Source organism: Dendrobates tinctorius, unplaced genomic scaffold (assembly GCF_039654945.1).
Source record: "Dendrobates tinctorius isolate UK_male_01 unplaced genomic scaffold, ASM3965494v1 ptg000086l, whole genome shotgun sequence".
Taxonomy (NCBI): Eukaryota; Metazoa; Chordata; class Amphibia; order Anura; family Dendrobatidae; genus Dendrobates; species Dendrobates tinctorius.
This window is the reverse complement of record NW_027361754.1, coordinates 70,145,935-70,165,603: the sequence shown is the minus strand read 5'-3', so window position 1 is coordinate 70,165,603 and position 19,669 is coordinate 70,145,935. Positions and strand designations below refer to the sequence as shown.

The 19,669-nt window shown below is 43.9% G+C and overlaps 1 protein-coding gene across 2 annotated transcripts in view; it reads right to left on the bottom strand.

The window, feature by feature from the left end:
* DHRS3 (dehydrogenase/reductase 3) overlaps window positions 1-19,669 on the bottom strand; it is a 54,913-nt gene that overhangs the window by 33,232 nt on the left and 2,012 nt on the right. Inside the window, exon 1 of one of the 2 annotated variants that reach the window (XM_073585582.1) lies at window positions 12,277-12,297. The exons of the other annotated variant lie outside the window; for it this stretch is intronic. The gene's annotated coding sequence lies outside the window, so the exon portion shown is untranslated. Of the gene's footprint in view, window positions 1-12,276; window positions 12,298-19,669 lie in introns of those variants that run through there. 2 annotated transcript variants of the gene reach the window in all.

Here is a 19,669-nt window from a genome sequence, read left to right as displayed (position 1 = left end):
GACTTTGGTCGGATCGGGTTTCATAAAACAAAATTTGTTTCAGATGAAACTGGTCCGACTAGGGCAAAAAAGGTCGGAGTTTCGTCCGAAACCCGACCCCAATGCAAGTCAATGGGGAATAAAAGTCTGCATTGAGTGGATGAATGTCATCCACTCAATGCCGACTTTTATTTCCCATTGACTTGCATTGGGGTCGGGTATCGGACGAAACTCCGACTTTTTTGCCCTAGTCGGACCAGTTTCATCTGAAACAAATTTTGTTTCATGAAACCCAATCCGACCAAAGTCGCTCAACTCTAGTGGTAACATTATATGGGAACTGTAACGGGGTCTACCAAGCTGGGGTACCTCTTTCAGTACCACCCCGTGTTTTTGGAGGTCCGCTCTGCGTTGGCTGGAGTCTGAATGAATCTCGCTGGCTGGAATTCCTTGGTTACATGGGCGCATATAAAAGATCACTGCTTCTCCATGTATTTCCAGTCTGACAACACTTTACTCACAGGACACAGAATATATCACACAGATACAGAGGGCCGGCCAATAGAAAAGCGGCAGGCCAGACATGCATTACAAAAGCCGCAGGTGGCCGGAGCCTGCCGATGTTTACTGTGGAAATTACAAAGGTGGGGGGAGGGCGGACAAAAGGGGAATGCTGATGCATTAGGGACATGCATCTCACATAGAACCTATTATACATACATATAACTGTACAACATATTCTGGGTGCTAAGTGGTTCTGTAACACGTAACAGGAACTATATTGCATTTTTATGTAGAAATTATATGATATTATGTTGGCACTGTATAGCATTATCATTTGGGAATTAAACAGCAGTTTTATTTGGCAACTGTATAGCACTGACATTTGAGAATTGTATGTTGTTCGGACACTATCATACTGTTTTATTGGAATTATATGATAATGGTATTTGGCCATTATATGTCACTATTATTAGTAATTTTATTGCAATGTCATTTGAGCACTGTATAGCAATATTCTTGGGAAAGATATGGCAATGTTATTTGAGCAGTGTAATTAGCAATGATATGCTAATGGGATTTGGACATCATACGACACTATTATTGAGAATTATAAGGTAGTCTTTTTGGGCACTCTGTGACACTATTGTTGGCAATTATATGGTCATATGATTTGGCCAGTATATGACACTAATTGGGAATGAAACGGTAATGTTATTTGACACTATTAGGAAAAACAACTCTGGCAAAAATTAAGAGACCACTGCACAGTTTTATAAAAATCAGCTTCTCTACATGTCTGACAGCCATTCCATTCCATTCCAGTGTCAGTTGAATTCCAACCAGAGTACATCTCATTCTACTTAATGTGCTACAAAGCTACAGACCAGCAGAGGGCGAAAACGACTCTCCACTGACCGGGATGGCCGTCATCTTATTCAAATGTCAGTCAGCAACCGCAGGATGACATCGTGACCTACAAAAGGAAAGGCAAATGGCAGCTGGGGTGACGTGCATGGCGAGAACAGTTCATAACTGGCTCCTAGAGGCAGGGCTCAAGTCATGTAAAACTAGAAGAAAACCTTTCATCAATGATAAGCAAAGGAGAGCCAAGCTGAAGTTTGCCAAAGACCATAAGGATTGGACCATAGAAGACTGGAGTAAGGTAATCTTCTCTGATGAGTCTAATTTTCAGCTTTGCCCAACACCTGGTCGTCTAATGGTTAGACAGAGACCTGGAGAGGCGTACAAGCCACAGTGTCTTGCACCCACTGTGAAATTTTATGGAGGATCGGTGATGATTTGAGGATGCTTCAGCAAGGCTGGAATTGGGCAGGTTAATCTTTGTGAAGGACGTATGAATCAAGCCACATACAAGGTTGTCCTGGAAAAACAGTTGATTCCTTCGGCTCAGGCAATGTTCCCCAACTCTGAGGACTGGTTTTTCCAGCAGGACAATGCACCATGCCACACAGCTAGGTCAATCAATGTGTGGATGAAGGACCACCACATCAAATGTCTATCATGGCCAGCCCAATCTCCAGACCTGAACCCCATTGAAAACCTCTGGAATGTAATCAAGAGGATGATGGATAGTCACAACAAGCCATCAAACAAAGAATAACTGCTTAAATTTTTGTACCAGGAGTGGCATAAGGTCACCCAAATGCAGTGTGAAAGACTGGTGGAAAGCATGCCAAGTCGCATGAAAGCTGTAATTAAAAATCATGGTTATTCCACAAAATATTGATTTCTGAAATCTTCCTGAGTGACTTGTGGTGCCCCCTTTTTCTCATTATACGATTGTACTGTAATGTAGACACATTCAGTTGAAACTAGAAGGTTCCATACACTGTATAAAAAGACATATGCATGTTTTCTTAATATCTGACATGAAATCAGAATTATTATTATTGTTATACATTTTTATAGCAACATTTATTCCAAGGTGCTTTACATGTGAAAAGGGGCAAATATAGACAAGTACAATAAACATGAGCAATACAAGATACACACAAGTACAGAAGGAGTGAGGACCCTGCCCGCAAGGGCTCACAGTCTACAGGGATGGGTGAGGATACACTAGGAGAGGGTAGAGCTGGTAGTGCGGCGGTTCAGTAATAAACCTTTTCCGTTTTAGGTCAATTAGGATTACCATAATTATTAATATTTGCCAAGTGCCAGAATAATGAGAGACAGAGAATGTTTAAGGCATTTTTATTACTGCAAAGTCAAAAGTTTACATACACTAAGATTACTATGTCTTTAAACAATTCTGGACTGCCCATATGATGATGTCATGTTTTTGGCAACATCTGAGTTAATTAGAGACACACCTGTGGATGTATTTTAATGCACACCTGAAACACACTGCTTCTTTGTGTAGCATCATGGGAAAGTTTTTGGCAACATCTGAGTTAGAGACACACCTGTGGATGTATTTTAATGCACACCTGAAACACACTGCTTCTTTGTGTAGCATCATGGGAAAATCTCAAGAAATCAGCCAAGATATCAGGAAGAGAATTGTGGACTTTCCCAAGTCTGGCTCATCCTTGGGTACAATTTCAAGATACCTGAAGGTGCCTCGTTCATCTGTACAAGCAATTTTACGCAAGTACAAACAAGATGGGAATGTCCAGCCATCATACCGCTCAGGAAGGAGATGGGTTCTGTGTCCCAGAGATGAATGTGCTTTGGTCTGATATGTGTATATCAACCAAAAGACAAAAGCAAAAGACCTTGTGAAGATGAAGGCAGAAGCTGGTAAGATTGCGTCAATATCCACAGTGAAACGAGTACTGTATCATCATGGGCTGAAAGGCCACTCTGCCAGGAAGAAGCAATTACACCAAAAGAAACATAAAAAAGCCAGCTTAATGTTTGCAAATGTACACAGGACCAAAGACCTTAACTTTTGGAGACATGTCCTGTGGTCTGATGAAACTAAAATTGCACTTTTTGGACATAATGACCATCGTTATGTTTGGAGGAAAAAGGGAGAAGTTTGGAAGCCTAAGAACACCATCCCAACTGTGAAACACGGGGGTGGCAGCATCATGTTGTAGGGTTGTTTTGCTGCAGGAGCGACTGGTACGCTTCACAAAATAGATGGCATCATGAGAAAAGAAGATTATGTGGCAATACAGAAGCAACATACCAAGACATCAGCCAGGAAGTTAAAGCTTGGGCGGAAATGGGTCTTCCAAATGAACAATGACCCGGTAACCAAGTGGCTTCAGGATAACAAAGTCAATGTTTTGGAGTGGCCATCATAAAACCCTGATCTCAATCCTATTGAAAATTTATGGGCAAAGCTGAAAAGGCCGGTGCGAGCATGGCTACCTACAAACCTGGATCACTTACACCAGTTTTGTCAGGAGGAATGGGCCCAAGTTCCAACCAACTATTATGGGAACATTTGACCCAAGTCATTCAGTTTAAGGGCAATGGAACCAAATACTAATGAAATGTATGTAAACTTTGACTTTGTAGTAAGTAATAAAAATGCCTTAGAACATTCTCTCTCTGTCACGCTCTCTCATTATTCTGGCAGTTGGCAAATATTAATAATTATGGTAATCCTAAATGACCTAAAAAGGGAAAGGTTTATTTTGATTTCATGTCAGCTATTGAGAAAAACCTGCAGGAGACCGGCATGTTTTTATATTTGTTTTTCCATAAAACACCTCCTGCTAATTATCTCCCACATCTTCATTGCTTTCCTTGGGCTGCAAAGTCAAACATTGTGATGAGAAGCAAATATCCCGGACTGAGATGTTTGTCTTCCCAAAGTGCAGGAAACCTGTTGGTTCAAAGGCTGCAGTCTTCTGCTAAATGGATTCCACTGTGTTGGGTACACAGATCAATTAAACCATTAAGCCCCACCATAGACAATAGACTAGGGTCCAGCCAATGCACTGCTATTGGTCAACAGGATACTGTGTATGGGGCCCTCCACTTACCCCCTCCCCCCAACTGATGATGTTGGGGGAGATAAGGATCCGGCCTGTCCAATTTTGGGCAACTGATTCCTTCTTCCTGGCAGAAATGTCTGATGGCGGCTCTCTCATTAAGAACGCAGAAGTAGTGCTGAGCGAAGTGCTGAGTGACTTCGGTGTGTTCAAAAAAGAGATACAAGTCCCTGCGGCGTGGCTGCATGTCTCGTGGCTGTTCGACAGCCGCAACACATGCAGGGATTGTCTGTTTGTTAGGCTAGGTTCACATAGCATTAACACAGCCAGTTCAGCACATAGCGTTGACTGGCTGCGTTAACGCTATAGCATAACACGATATGCGTTATGCTATACCGCTAGTGCTGATGATTCATCAGCGCTAGCGCTGACGGATCCCCAGACGCTGCAGCCCACGTCCGAGGCTCTGTCACTGAATGACGGCACATCGCGAATGCGTGCTGCTTTACGGCATGCGTCGCGATGCGCCCGACAATGGGGCTGAATGGCAGCGTTAACGGACTGCGTTACACTGCGTTGTAACGCTGTCCGTCTAATGGACTGCCTAACATAATGTGAACCCAGTCTTAGGCTATCCATCCATGAGTAAGTAATTTTGAAATTTACAAAAAAATTACTCATTATTAAAATTTGCAGCCGTTTTTAAGATAACACTTCTCTATTGTTTATAACTCGCAGCCTTGGAGACCGACCACCGCTTCTAGACAACAGAACATGTGCAGTGCTTACAAGCTCTTTTCTATTCAGCTTGTAAGCGCTGGCCAGGATCGGTGTAGCCAGCTGTTACCTCCTAATCCTAGCCGCATTCAGTGCAGTGCTTACATTCTAGACAGCAGTGGTGGTTGGTCTCCTAGGCAGCAAGCTGTAAACAAAAGAAAAGTATGAATATCTCAAGAACCTCTGCAAATTTTTATAAGCAGTAAATTGCAAAAGTGCTCGTTTTTACAAGCGCAATCTGACAATATCCGTCTACAAAGATGGGAATAAGTTTTGGTCTGTGTGATCTGAGTTAGAACGATGCACTTTTCTCCAGTAACAGAACCTCTCCTCTCATACTCTATGGGACCGCCGAGCACACCGTGGTCTGGCCGAGCATGTTATGAACCTCTACTCATATTCTATGGGACCGCCGAGCGCATAGTGTACTGTCCGAGCATGTGCAGAACCTCTCCTCATACTCTATGGGACCGCCGAGCACACAGCGTACTGGCCGAGCATGTGCAGAACCTCTCATACTCTATGGGACCGCCAAGTGCACCGTGTACTGGCCGAGCATGCGCCGAACCTCTCCTCTCATAATCTATGGGACCGCCAAGTGCACCGTGTACTGGCCGAGCATGCGCAGAACCTCTCCTCATACTCTATGGGACCGCCAAGTGCACAGTGTACTGGCTGAGCATGTTCAGAACCTCTCCTCTCATACTTAATGGGACCGCCGAGTGCATCGCGTACTGGCAGAGCATGTGCAGAACCTCTCCTCTCATACTCTATGGGGCCGCCGAGCACACAGCGTACTGGCCGAGCATGTGCAGAACCTCTCCTCTCATACTCTATGGGACCGCCGAGTGCACCGTGTACTGGCTGAGCATGTTGAGAACCTCTCCTCTCATTCTACGGGACCGCCGAGCACACAGCTTACTGGCCGAGCATCGTCATTTTTCATAGTCTTCTACTAGGCATTGCTCCTACTAGCCAGTTTCCTACTCCACACTGATGAGGGGCAAATACCCCGAAACAGCTGTCTGTGGATGGATACCATGTTTTGGCATAGGTGGTTTCCTTCATTGGAGACTGCCCTTCCCGTGGTTGTTCCTTCCCGGTGAAAGACCTGGCTAGTCATTGCTTGCGTTGAGAAACGTGATGGTGTCTCCGCGGCTTCTGTTTTGCATGCTTCTGCATATTTCCCATAAGGGATGGGGCAGTGCTCTAGAATCACTGCGTTGAGAAACAGGTGATGGTGTCTCCGCAGTGTCGGATGTTGATCTCCATGAGGTCAATCATCGTCATTTTTCATAGTCTTCTACTAGGCATTGCTCCTACTAGCCAGTTTCCTACTCCACACTGATGAGGGGAAAATACCCCGAAACAGCTGTATGTGGATGGATACCATGTTTTGGCATAGGTGGTTTCCTTCATTGGAGACTGCCCTTCCCGTGGTTGTTCCTTCCCGGTGAAAGACCTGGCTAGTCATTGCTTGCGTTGAGAAACATGTGATGGTGTCTCCGCGGCTTCTGTTTTGCATGCTTCTGCATATTTCCCATAAGGGATGGGGGCAGTGCTCTAGAATCACTGCGTTGAGAAACACGTGATGGTGTCTCCGCAGTGTTGGATGTTGATCTCCATGAGGTCAATCATTGTCATTTTTCATGTGCAGAACCTCTCCTCTCATACTCTATGGGACCGCCGAGTGCACCGTGTACTGGCTGAGCATGTGCAGAGCCTCTCCTCTCATATTCTATGGGACCACTCAGCACACAGCGTACTGGCCGAGCATGTGCAGGGCCTCTACTACCATACTCTATGGGACCGCCAAGTGCACCTTGTACTGGCCGAGCATGTGCAGAACCTCTCCTCTCATACTCTATGGGACCGCAGAGTGCACTGTGTACTGGCCGAGCTTGTGCAGAACCATTCCTCATACTCTATGGGACCACCGAGTGCACCGTGTACTGGCCGAACATGTGCAGAACCTCTCCTCTCATACTCTATGGGACCGCCGAGCGCACCGCGTACTGGCCGAACATGTGCAGAGCCTCTCCTCTCATACTCTATGGGACCGCTGAGGGCACTGTGTACTGGCCGAACATGTGCAGAGCCTCTCCTCTCATACTCTATGGGACCGCTGAGGGCACTGTGTACTGGCCGAACATGTGCAGAGCCTCTCCTCTCATACTCTATGGGACCGCCGAGCGCACCGCGTACTGGCCGAACATGTGCAGAGCCTCTCCTCTCATACTCCATGGGACTGCAGCGCGCACCGTGTACCGGATGAGCATATGCAGAACCTATCCTCTCATACTCTATGGGACCACAGAGCGCAGCATGTACCCCTTTAAATAACTTAGGAAAGTCATTTTCGCCACTCGATCATATTTATTTACTTATTTTTTCTGGGCAGCTGATTTTGCCTGAGAAGTGATGAAAGGTGTTTCCATTGCTAAACATCACAAGTGTAGCCAAAAAGGCAGCATCAGATAATCCTTAATGTATACATCAGTGTTTCCATTACATTAATGTAACAGCTTAAGGGTGTAGTCCGGGCGAAGAGCTGGTTAGAGGGAAAAAACGTGTAAACGTTCTGTCATCTCCACAGACAGAACCAGATTTGTTCTGAGCCAATAATTATTTATTCGAGGGACAAAACACAATACGACTTGGTCTGTGATTGTCACAGTCTACAGACCCCCACTAAGAACTAATGCAGAGGGGTCCTCATTCTTCCCATTGAGTTGTAAAGTGCAAGTGCGCTGCCTCTCCATATACTGTAACTTATCTGAGCTGCACTTGTAGATGAGAAGGAACGTGGTACAAGGCTCCCCTGACTAGTCATTGTAAAGCCCCAGCAATATAACAGTCATCACCCATTTAGTGGAGGAGTCCCCAGGCCCCAATGCTAAGTCTGTAACAAGCCAACCACCGGCCACTTGCGATAAGTTACTCACCTGCCACGTGCAATAAGTTACTCAGTCTCCACGTGCGATAAGTTACACACCTGGCACGTGCAATAAATTACCCACCTGGCACGTGCGATAAGTTACCCACCTGTCACATGATATAAGTTACTCACCTGCCACGTGCAATAAGTTACCCACCTGGCACGTGCAATACGTTACCCACCGGCCATGTGCTATAAATTACCCACCTGGCACGTGCTATAAATTACCCAACTGGCACGTGCTATAAATTACCCACCTGGCACATGATATAAGTTACTCACCTGCCACGTGCAATAAGTTACCCACCTGGCACGTGCTATAAATTACCCACCTGGCACGTGCGATATGTTACCCACCGGCCATGTGCGATACGTTACCCACCTGTCACATGATATAAGTTACTCACCTGCCACGTGCAATAAGTTACCCACCTGGCATGTGCGATACGTTACCCACCGGCCATGTGCTATAAATTACCCACCTGGCACGTGCTATAAATTACCCAACTGGCACGTGCGGTAAGTTACTCACCTGCTACGTGCGATAAGTTACCCACCTGGCATGTGCGATACGTTACCAACCGGCCATGTGCTATAAATTACCCACCTGGCACGTGCGATACGTTACCCACCGGCCATGTGCGATAAGTTACCCACCTGGCACATGATATAAGTTACCCACCTGCCTCGTGAGATAAGTCACCCACTTTCCACGTGCTATAAGTTATTCAAGAATGCATTCGAGTGGACAGACTGTTTTTTGCCAAGACCAAGGGATAAGGCCTAACGTTGAGCCCCCTGTAGCTCTTTATAGATGACGACCTGTCATGTACCATAAATGTGACTTTTGTCCCAGGTGTAAATGCTGCTGTTTCCTTGTATTCTGCAATGTTTTTCTTTTTTTCCTTCTCTTCGCTTCTTACATACAACCTCCTCTTGCCTGTAAGTAAATGTAATCTAGTTTCGAAGAGCGTGCCGTCTTAAAGACCACACCCAGTTGCCTAATAAAATTAGATTTACATACAAGGTAGCGGGGGCCATATCTCAGGAACGGAGAGGAACAGGGCCCAAAGGAAAACATCGCTGGGCTTAGGAGAACAGCAGTACTTAGACTGCATGTAACAATGACATTATGGTGAGTGACAGATCCCCATAAAATGTTCAGCAGGTTCCTAAAAAAAAGGGGGAACCTTGTAGATGATTTGGCAAACCTTTAGGGAGCAGTCAAAGTCGCCCGAAAACCTTACAGAACTCAAGTGCTTCCGGGAGATTTCCTGTGGGTGACACCTGGAAGGCTTGGCATGATGCTATGCCACATCTAGTGGGCAGGAATTAGGGGGGAAGAGGCAGGGGACAATATTAGCCAGTATGATATAGTGACCCCCTACCATCTAAATCCCTATCACTATGTCTTTGGAGTGTGGGAGGAAACCCACCAAACACGGGGAGAACATACAAACTCCTTGCAGATATTGTCCTTGGTGGGATTTGAACCCAGGACCCCATGATACAGTGTTGACCACTGAGCCACCGAGCTGCGCATCTCGCCTTTAGGGAAGGGTTAGACTTGCGAGAAACTCGGACGAGTCTCGCACGTGAATACCCGGCACTGCCACCGGCACTCGGATCGGAGCGTTCAGCTGCATAGAAATACATGTAGCTGAACGCTCCGATCCGACTGCTGGCGGCAGTGCCAGGTATTCACGTGCGAGACTCGTCCGAGTTTCTCGCAAGTCTGACCCCGGCCTTAAGCTGCTTTTTCACCAGTCATGTGAGGAGCAGATTTATCAATACTTTCATGTCATCAGATTGTACTTTGTGGTTTTGGCCAGAAGCCACGTTTATTGGGTATATTGGCACGGCCCTGATAGATTTGCAGAAAACTACTCCCCACCTAGGTCTAGGTCTGACCCAGCACTGTATCTAGGGCTACCCCAGATTCATTACCAGGACATGACCCCACATGCTTTCTATACATCTCTTGTAATTTGGGCAACATTTTTTTTATGGAGTTTTGTGAGCCATTAAAATAAAAAAGTGCCTATTATAAAATTTTAAGGGTCTTTATTTTTTCTTTTTTCTACAAAGGCTTCCTTCCCCAGATGATTTTTTGGGGGATTTTTTTTTTTACGCTGCGTATTTTCAAAATAAATGCGAGTAACGAAATTTACTTAATGGGTGCAGAAAAAAATGCAACATCAAAAGCTCATCATGAAACTTGAAAAAGGCCAGAAAAAAAACCCCCCAATTTAGCTGCATTTGTCCAGACCAGAAAAACAAGTATATATATGTATTTGTTAAAAGGAGCAATGGGATATACATATGAATGGATTGGGGGTCTTTCAGCTCCGGGGGACACGCTTCCTGCAGCTCATGATAAATGCAAGTTCAAGTGTTGCTTGTATCAATGTTTTTTTTTTTTAATCAAATTTGTCCCAGGGGATAAATTGGAAACTAAACACCAATGTGCCCCCCCCCCCCCGGGGATAAATTGGAAACTAAACACCAATGTGCCCCCCCCCCCGTGGATATCAGTAATTAATCAGGTCCACGAGGAGAGGTCAAGGGTCGACACAGATCTCAGGGGTAGGCAGCTTGGCAAGGCGCAGGTGCCAGCTCTGACTCCTACGTCACATTAAATTATAACCCTTGGATTTGAAATAGTAAAATATAATATAAGGTGTCAGCAAAAAAAGGGTTTTTTTTGGTTTGTTTCCAGAAACAGCGCCACCCTTTTCCATGGTTGTGTCTGGTATAGCAGCTGCAGTACCATACATTTTTTTTTTTAGACTCCAACTTCCTGTTGTTTCAAAAAGCAACACTTGAACATTAGCCACAATGAACAGTCTCATTTGTATGAAAGCATCTACTGAGCGGGTGCACAGGTCATTATGAAGGTGAAAAGGAGCAGGGTGAGCTGAGACATCGCATCGTGATTGGCAGGTCTTGTGTTATCAGTTGTGTATACAGATGTTACCTGTCATTATTATCCTGACTCTGATGATAACGAGTCTGCTGAAAACGCTTCCTAAAAGGACAGGAAGTTAGAGTCTAAAAAGTCCCAGTGTGAAAATTAAAAGATAACCAATTTTGTTTTGCGATAAAGATCATGAAAAGAAAAAAAATCATTGTGAAAAAAAAAAATACATGTAACACGAAAAATCTGATTTAAAAATACGTCATTTTCTGATGATAGCTTCATTTTGAGAATATTTACCACCAAATTTTTTAAAAAAAAAAACACAAAAACTAATTGTCAAAGTTTTTTTGTTTTTTTAAACGTCTGTTGCGCATTTCAACCAATCAGAGCTCAGCTCAGCGGATTTGATACTTTTCAGGAGTTTTGGGGATCTGGGTGTCAACGTTTGTTGGAGATGTAATGGCGGACATAGTATTTGTCACCAGATTGCCCAGAAATAGTTATCATTTTGTGGCCGGATATAAAGCAAATCTTAACTCTATATTCTAAAATAAAATTCAAGTTGTTTGAAGTTTGATATTTTGCAAGAAATTGGAGTTATTTCATACGTCACTCTTCATGGCAATGTAGTCAATTCCTGGAAATTAGTTTATACATGATTTACATTTAATATTTTTAGATTAATTTTCCTAATAGCTTGTAATTCCACATCTGAACACTAGGAGGCAAACATGTAGGTATATTGCACTCTCTGTGCTGCTCCTCCCCTCCCTTCTTTCAGTGTTAGTGATAGTAGGAAGAGGAGAAGTTTGTACAAAAATCTGCAGTGGAGAGGGAAGAGAGTATTTTGGAGGGCACAGAAAACAAGTTGTAGACAAGTATGAAAGAACTTGGAGCGGAATATACAGCACTTGTGGTGATACATAAAAGAAAGTAAAAATAGCTGCACACATAATACACACAGATCTCACATTCAGCCTATATTACTGGGAGGGAAACTGCCACAAGAAAATTTGCAGTGGAGAGGGGAGAGAGTATATATGCAAATATGAAAGAACTTGGAGTGGAATATACAGTAGTTGCACTGTGCTGATACATGAAAGAAAGTAAAAATAGCTACACTCCTGATACACACAGATCTCACATTCAGCCTAGAGGGAAACTTCCACCAGAAAAATCTGCAGTGGAGAGGCGAGATAGTATTTTTGATGGCACAGAAAGCAGGTTATAGACAACTATGAAATCACTTGGAGTGGAAAGTACAGTACTTCAGCTGTGCTGAAGAAAGTGAAAACAGCAGCACCCTGGACACACACAGACTTCACATCCAGCCTATATTCCTGGGAGCGACACTCCTACAAGAGAAAAATCTGAAACTTAGATTAGGCTGCAAACTGCATATCAGGAGGTCTGAGAATTAATGAAGGAATGAAGAGTACAGAAATTTATTGCTATTTATCAACTACTCACATGCAGAAATCCGGTTACGTACATCAAACGCGTGCAAAACTAAGCTCTTGACAAATCGCAGATGTCTATTATTTCCTAGCTAGATTTTCTCACATTTCTCTTTGTTTTCAGATTGATCGCTGTCAAAAATAAAAATAGTAGCGCCTCCTAATGTTATAGGTCAGAATAGTTGGAATTTGGGTTTGTGGAGCCCTCTAGTGGTCACGTGCATAAGTAGCAAATAAAGGCTCCATGAATTTGGGAGACTGAAATTGGACAGCATGACTCCTTCCTGTCTGAGCGAAGACGTGTTTTGTGTCATTCTTGATTTTCCAGCTCACCACTTTCATTGCTAATGCATCAAATAATTTATTTGGTCTGTATGATTATAATCCGCCTGATGCTCTCCAGTGGCACATCATCAACGTGACTCAGTGATTAAATGTATACAGACAGAGGTGAGCGTCAATCTATAAATTCTGATTTTACTTATCAATATGTCTTTGGAGCAAACATGAGAACACCTGAAGGAAACCCTCAAAATCATGGGGAAACATACAATCTCAGCAGATTTTGTGAAAATGCTAACCACTGAGCCAGTCATGTGATACGATTCAGCCAATGAAATGGCAAATTCACCAGCGATCCGCTATAATCTATGAGGGATTCCAGCAGTAAGCACCACCATATGAGCAAATAATGCATTGACATGTCGGATCCTCCAGATAAAGAATGACGCTCTGAGGTCCTTAAAAGGAGCTCTCTTTATTGTCCACTTTTGGGGCATTACTTTTTTTTTTTGTTATATAGATGTATTCTGGACTAAAAATAATTTTTGTATTGTGGTTTCATTAAAAACTCACACTGTCTGCTCTCTATAGCATCTGTATTGCACTGTCTATTGCTGGTTGCAGAAAATCCATCAGTGAGCTGCAGAATGAGCTAACTGAAAATCCATCAGTGAGCCCGCGATGGCGGTCTGACTGGGAGTTTGTTCCTCTTTTATCTGACTTTTTCTGAGCTCCTCTCTGCTGAGTTATGACCACATCAAAGTTGTATATGTAGGAAAACGTCCTTGTAAAAGCCAAACCATGCGAAGTTTATAATGAAACCCAATTGCAAAACTTACTTTTATGCATTTAAGTAAAAAAAAAAAACAATGTATATGAAAAAGGAATTAATTCTAGCCCATACAGCCCTGATAATCTCACTCCTTAACTTGTCCTCCGATGCCCCTTGTAATATTAGGAGGTCACGGTCACCACCCTCCTCCAGGAGCTCGCGCCCCTGTGACCCTTTAATAAAGCTTGGATTATTGCTTCCAGTTTTTACTTGTAAGGGATTTTCTTCACGTGTAATTCTTTAGTCTAATGTAAAAAAGTGGAATATTTGCAGCTCTAACATTTACCGATCAGGAGTCAGGGAAAGCTGGATGACAACCATTGTTAGATCTGTCAATAGAGACCATATTAGTTGTCAGCTCCTGGGAAATGACGGCTTTACTACTGGTGCCGCTCAGTGAGATAGCCAATACAAGTCTGATGACCGGATACAATCCGTACACAGAAAATCACTTTTCCACTTAGAGCCCAATACAGACTGAGCATGAAAAACGACCCTTTAATCTTTTGTTTTGTGGGTTTTGGGGCCCTCTAATGGTTGATGGGTAAACTGCAGCCTAAATTATCTGCCGTATGCTATAAAACTAGCCGGTAAAAATGCAAATATTATGCAATTCTTATACCTATAGGGCAAACAAAAATATTTTCTAGGAATGTTAACTTACACAAATGATATACAGATCCAAATAAAGAATTTTCTATTTACGGGCCGAGGAAATATTAAGAAATATGAACATTTCTTTGTTTAGGATGTATATGAGCCGGCAATTTTCAAGATGATCGATGGGAAAAAAAAAAACGCAACTCTCATCATTGGTGTAACACAGGCGATGGAAGCAGTATTTAGAGCGCCCAGAGTTTCCGTTAAACCTTTTTGACCGACCCTTATAGGCCATTATTTTGTACAGTGAGAATCCCTCCTATAGACGACCCGTCACTTGCCATAAATATGTATTTGTTTTTTGTACCTGGTGTAAGTGCTGCTGTTCTCCTGAATCCGGCGCCATTTTTCTTTTGTTCCTGCTCCTCTCCGTTCCTGAGATATGACTCATCTTTCATTTATAACAGTCTAGTGTTTTTAGCCAAGTGGGTGTGGTCCAGAACTCGTCTCTACTAAAGTCTCCCTGAGGACCACACCCAGTTGGATAAAAGACTAGATTTATATACAGGGAAGAGGAGACCATATCTCAGGAACAGAGAGGCGCAGGAACAAAACAAGAACATCCCTGGGTTCAGGAGAACAGCGGCATTTACAACTGGTAAGAAAAATACATACAGTGGGGAAAAAAAGTATTTAGTCAGTCAGCAATAGTGCAAGTTCCACCACTTAAAAAGATGAGAGGCGTCTGTAATTTACATCATAGGTAGACCTCAACTATGGGAGACAAACTGAGAAAAAAAAATCCAGAAAATCACATTGTCTGTTTTGTTTTCATTTTATTTGCATATTATGGTGGAAAATAAGTATTTGGTCAGAAACTAGCAATCAAGATTTCTGGCTCTCACAGACCTGTAACTTCTTCTTTAAGAGTCTCCTCTTTCCTCCACTCATTACCTGTAGTAATGGCACCTGTTTAAACTTGTTATCAGTATAAAAAGACACCTGTGCACACCCTCAAACAGTCTGACTCCAAACTCCGCTATGGTGAAGACCAAAGAGCTGTCAAAGGACACCAGAAACAAAATTGTAGCCCTGCACCAGGCTGGGAAGACTGAATCTGCAATAGCCAACCAGCTTGGAGTGAAGAAATCAACTGTGGGAGCAATAATTAGAAAATGGAAGACATACAAGACCACTGATAATCTCCCTCGATCTGGTGCTCCACGCAAAATCCCACCCCGTGGGGTCAGAATGATCACAAGAACGGTGAGCAAAAATCCCAGAACCACGCGGGGGGACCTAGTGAATGAACTGCAGAGAGCTGGGACCAATGTAACAAGGCCTACCATAAGTAACACACTACGCCACCATGGACTCAGATCCTGCAGTGCCAGACGTGTCCCACTGCTTAAGCCTGTACATGTCCGGGCCCGTCTGAAGTTTGCTAGAGAGCATTTGGATGATCCAGAGGAGTTTTGGGAGAATGTCCTATGGTCTGATGAAACCAAACTGGAACTGTTTGGTAGAAACACAACTTGTCGTGTTTGGAGGAAAAAGAATACTGAGTTGCATCCATCAAACACCATACCTACTGTAAAGCATGGTGGTGGAAACATCATGCTTTGGGGCTGTTTCTCTGCAAAGGGGCCAGGACGACTGATCCGGGTACATGAAAGAATGAATGGGGCCATGTATCGTGAGATTTTGAGTGCAAACCTCCTTCCATCAGCAAGGGTATTGAAGATGAAACGTGGCTGGGTCTTTCAACATGACAATGATCCAAAGCACACCGCCAGGGCAACGAAGGAGTGGCTTCGTAAGAACCATTTCAAGGTCCTGGAGTGGCCTAGCCAGTCACCAGATCTCAACCCTATAGAAAACCTTTGGAGGGAGTTGAAAGTCCGTGTTGCCAAGCGAAAAGCCAAAAACATCACTGCTCTAGAGGAGATCTGCATGGAGGAATGGGCCAACATACCAACAACAGTGTGTGGCAACCTTGTGAAGACTTACAGAAAACGTTTGACCTCTGTCATTGCCAACAAAGGATATATCACAAAGTATTGAGATGAAATTTTGTTTCTGACCAAATACTTATTTTCCACCATAATATGCAAATAAAATGAAAAAAAAACAGACAATGTGATTTTCTGGATTTTTTTTTTTCTCAGTTTGTCTCCCATAGTTGAGGTCTACCTATGATGTAAATTACAGACGCCTCTCATCTTTTTAAGTGGTGGAACTTGCACTATTGCTGACTGACTAAATACTTTTTTTCCCCACTGTATTTACGACAAGTGACAAAATCTTTTTTTAATCTGCCTTTGACAGGTCTCATGCAAGGGAACCATTCTCCTAATATCTGAGCCCTATATGACAAGTTACAAAATAAAACACTTTCTGCTGCCACTAGGGGATCTCAGTACCTATGGATTTATCACAGACTGTAGCTCCCCCTAGTGGTGGATGCAGGAAGTCAGAATTTCATCACAAACACGTAAAGGCTTAATTTTGGACTCACACAGCTCCCTCCAGAGACCCCCGCCGCAGCAGCACAGAGTATGTCAGCGACCCTCTCCACAGCAGCGCAGAGTATGTCAGTGACCCTCTCCACAGCAGCACAGAGTATGTCAGCCACCCCCGCCACAGCAGCACAGAATATGTCAGCGACCCTCTCCACAGCAGGGCAGAGTATGTCAGCAACCCCCACATCTGCAGCACAGAGTAAGTCAGCGACCACCGCCACAGCAGCACAGAGTATGTCAGTGACCCCTGCCACAGCAGCACAGAGTATGTCAGCTATCCCCGACACAGCAGCACAGAGCATGTCAGAATCCCCTGCCACAGCAGCACAGAGTATGTCAGCGACACAGCAGCACAGAGTATGTCAGCGACACAGCAGCACAGAGTATGTCAGCGACACAGCAGCACAGAGTATGTCAGCAACCCCCGCCAAGTAAAAACTAAGTGGCTGCGCCGGTACGCTAACATGATAGCATGTAGTCTCCGCTCACTTCTGCATCATGGTGTCGGCTCCGTCATTCTTTGGATTCCATTGGTGCTCATACATTTCTTTTTGACTTTTAATGAGGTCCTTTAAGGCGCCTGTCATTGTGACAGCAAGAATAGTGCTATAGTAATAGCAAGCGGACTGGGCGCGGCAATCTCTCTATCCATACTGATAGCTTATCGCACTTTGTAGAGTCGTCTTTAAGGGATTTCTCTGTATCATTTGCTTTGAAAATGATTGAGAAAGGTAAATGCAGTCCCATACAGGTATATACAGATAACAGCCTGACCTTCAGGAGTGGAAAGTGTGGAAAAGTTCACTAGCGCCTCAGGTGAATAAACTGTGCTAATGTCTGCCTAAACCAGTGTTACAAACACGCCTTAAAGGGGAAAATTATATTTTGGGAAGAGCAAATCCAATAATAAACATTGGTATAGATAGGGGTTTACTGTCCAGTAATCTTCTGCTGCTCAGAACTAGTGATGTGGGAAAGGTGGTCAGATTAATAAGATTTCTAGTTTTTTCAGTTATTTTCATACTTGTCTTAAAGTCTCCATACACATTAGATAACATTTTTCTAAATTTTGCCCTTGGCCCACTATGTGGCTTCTTCGTGCAGCAGCTCAGGGCCGCGGTTTTGACATCTCAGTTGGTGCCTCTCGTTCCTATGCAGGGTGCAGTGGTGAAGACGAGTTTTTCATTGGCTGCTGCACAGGCAAAGTTCATAGTATGACAAAGTGAGCTTTGTCATCTAGGTTGCTGCCTATGCAGAGTGCAAGAGCCAATGACAAATTCATCTCTACTTCTGCATTCTACAGAATGGTGAGAGAAAATAGAGACCTGCTGAGAGAGATGTTCCAAATTTTAAAAAATATAATTACAAATTAATTAGGAAAAGAAAAAATATAACAACTAGGGTTAGGAGTATGGTTGAGGATAGGACTAGGGTTAGGAGGATGGTTGATGACAGGACTAGGTTTAGGGTTAGCAGTATGGTTGAGGATAGGACTAGGGTTAAGGTTAGGAATATGGTTGAGGATAGGACTAGGGTTAATGTTAGGAATATGGTTGAGGATAGGACTAGGGTTAGGAGGATGGTTGATGATAGGACTAGGGTTAAGGATAGGGTTAGGAGGATGGTTTAGGATAGGACTAGGGTTAGTGTTAAGAGGATGGTTGAGGATAAGACTAGGTTTAGGGTTAGGAGTATGGGTGAGGATAGGATTAGGGTTAGGAGGAATGTTGATAGGACTAGGGTTATGGTTAGGAATATGGTTGAAGATAGGACTAGGTGTTGTGAATTCTCTCTCTGGCTTCCCTCTGGTGATTACTGAAGATAGTGGAGCTGGTCAGATTGAGAGTTCTCTTTCTGGGCTCCCTCTGGTGGTTACTGGAGGTAGTGGAGCTGATCTGATTGACAGAGGCTTGCCACCTGATAATGAGGAAGACGATTGGAGATCTGTGGTTTCTGACTGGGATTTAAGACAGCTGACTCCCTCTATCCCTGCTGGTGATTTTCTTCCTGTTCCTGCTGAGGTCTGATGTCTCCTGCTCTTTCCCTGCATGTTAAGTGGTTCATTTGCTATCCTGTTTGCATTTGATTTGGTTTGGTATGTTTTGTGCGGGTCAGCCAGCTCCGGCTGGGGCTGTGCTGAATCACCGCCCATATGTTACTGCTTGTGCCAGTTTGCTTTGTCTCTTTTTGCTTTGCTTTCAGAATATACCAGAGTGCTGATATAGTGGGGGGCGAAGTCGTGCGACTTCAGTGTTTTTGTGCATCAGACGTGTTCGACTTTTTGCAGGTTTTTTTGCGTGATTGCAGACAGTGTCTTTCCTTTCCTGTCCTGTCTAGTTAGTGTGGGCCCCATCGTTTGCTCAGTCTATTTTTCTGCCTGCATTTGTGTTTTCATCTTGTTTCACCAACAATATGTTTGGGGGCTATCTATTCCTTTGGGGTCTGCTCCGGGGCAGTTTAGATTTCCCCTTTCTTGCTTTAGGTTTAGTTAGCTCTCCGGCTGTGCCGAGGCGTCTAGGATCATCGTAGGTATGCTCCACGGCTACTGCTAGTTGTGTGGACAGGATCAGGGGTCTGCAATCCGCTTAGTTACCAACCTCTATGGTTTTTTGTGGCTTAGCCTGGGTCGGCTATCCTCCTTGGTGACCCATTCATAACAACTAGGGTTAGGGTTAGAAGGATGGTTGATGATAGGACTAGGGTTAGGGCTTTGGTTAAGCCCAGGGTTAGGGGACACATAATTCCTGCCTTGCCCCAGGTGCTTGTAACACATGCTGCTCCATTGCTAATAAAGTTTCTTTTTCTGGAAGACCCAGCTTTTCCTTGCATTGTATGGACAGCCTAATGATTTAAATGAAAATTGCATCATTTTTAATTTTTCCTATGATGGTGCTGCAGGAAAATGAAACACTTAGACCACGACTCATGAAGACCATCGATTTTGATA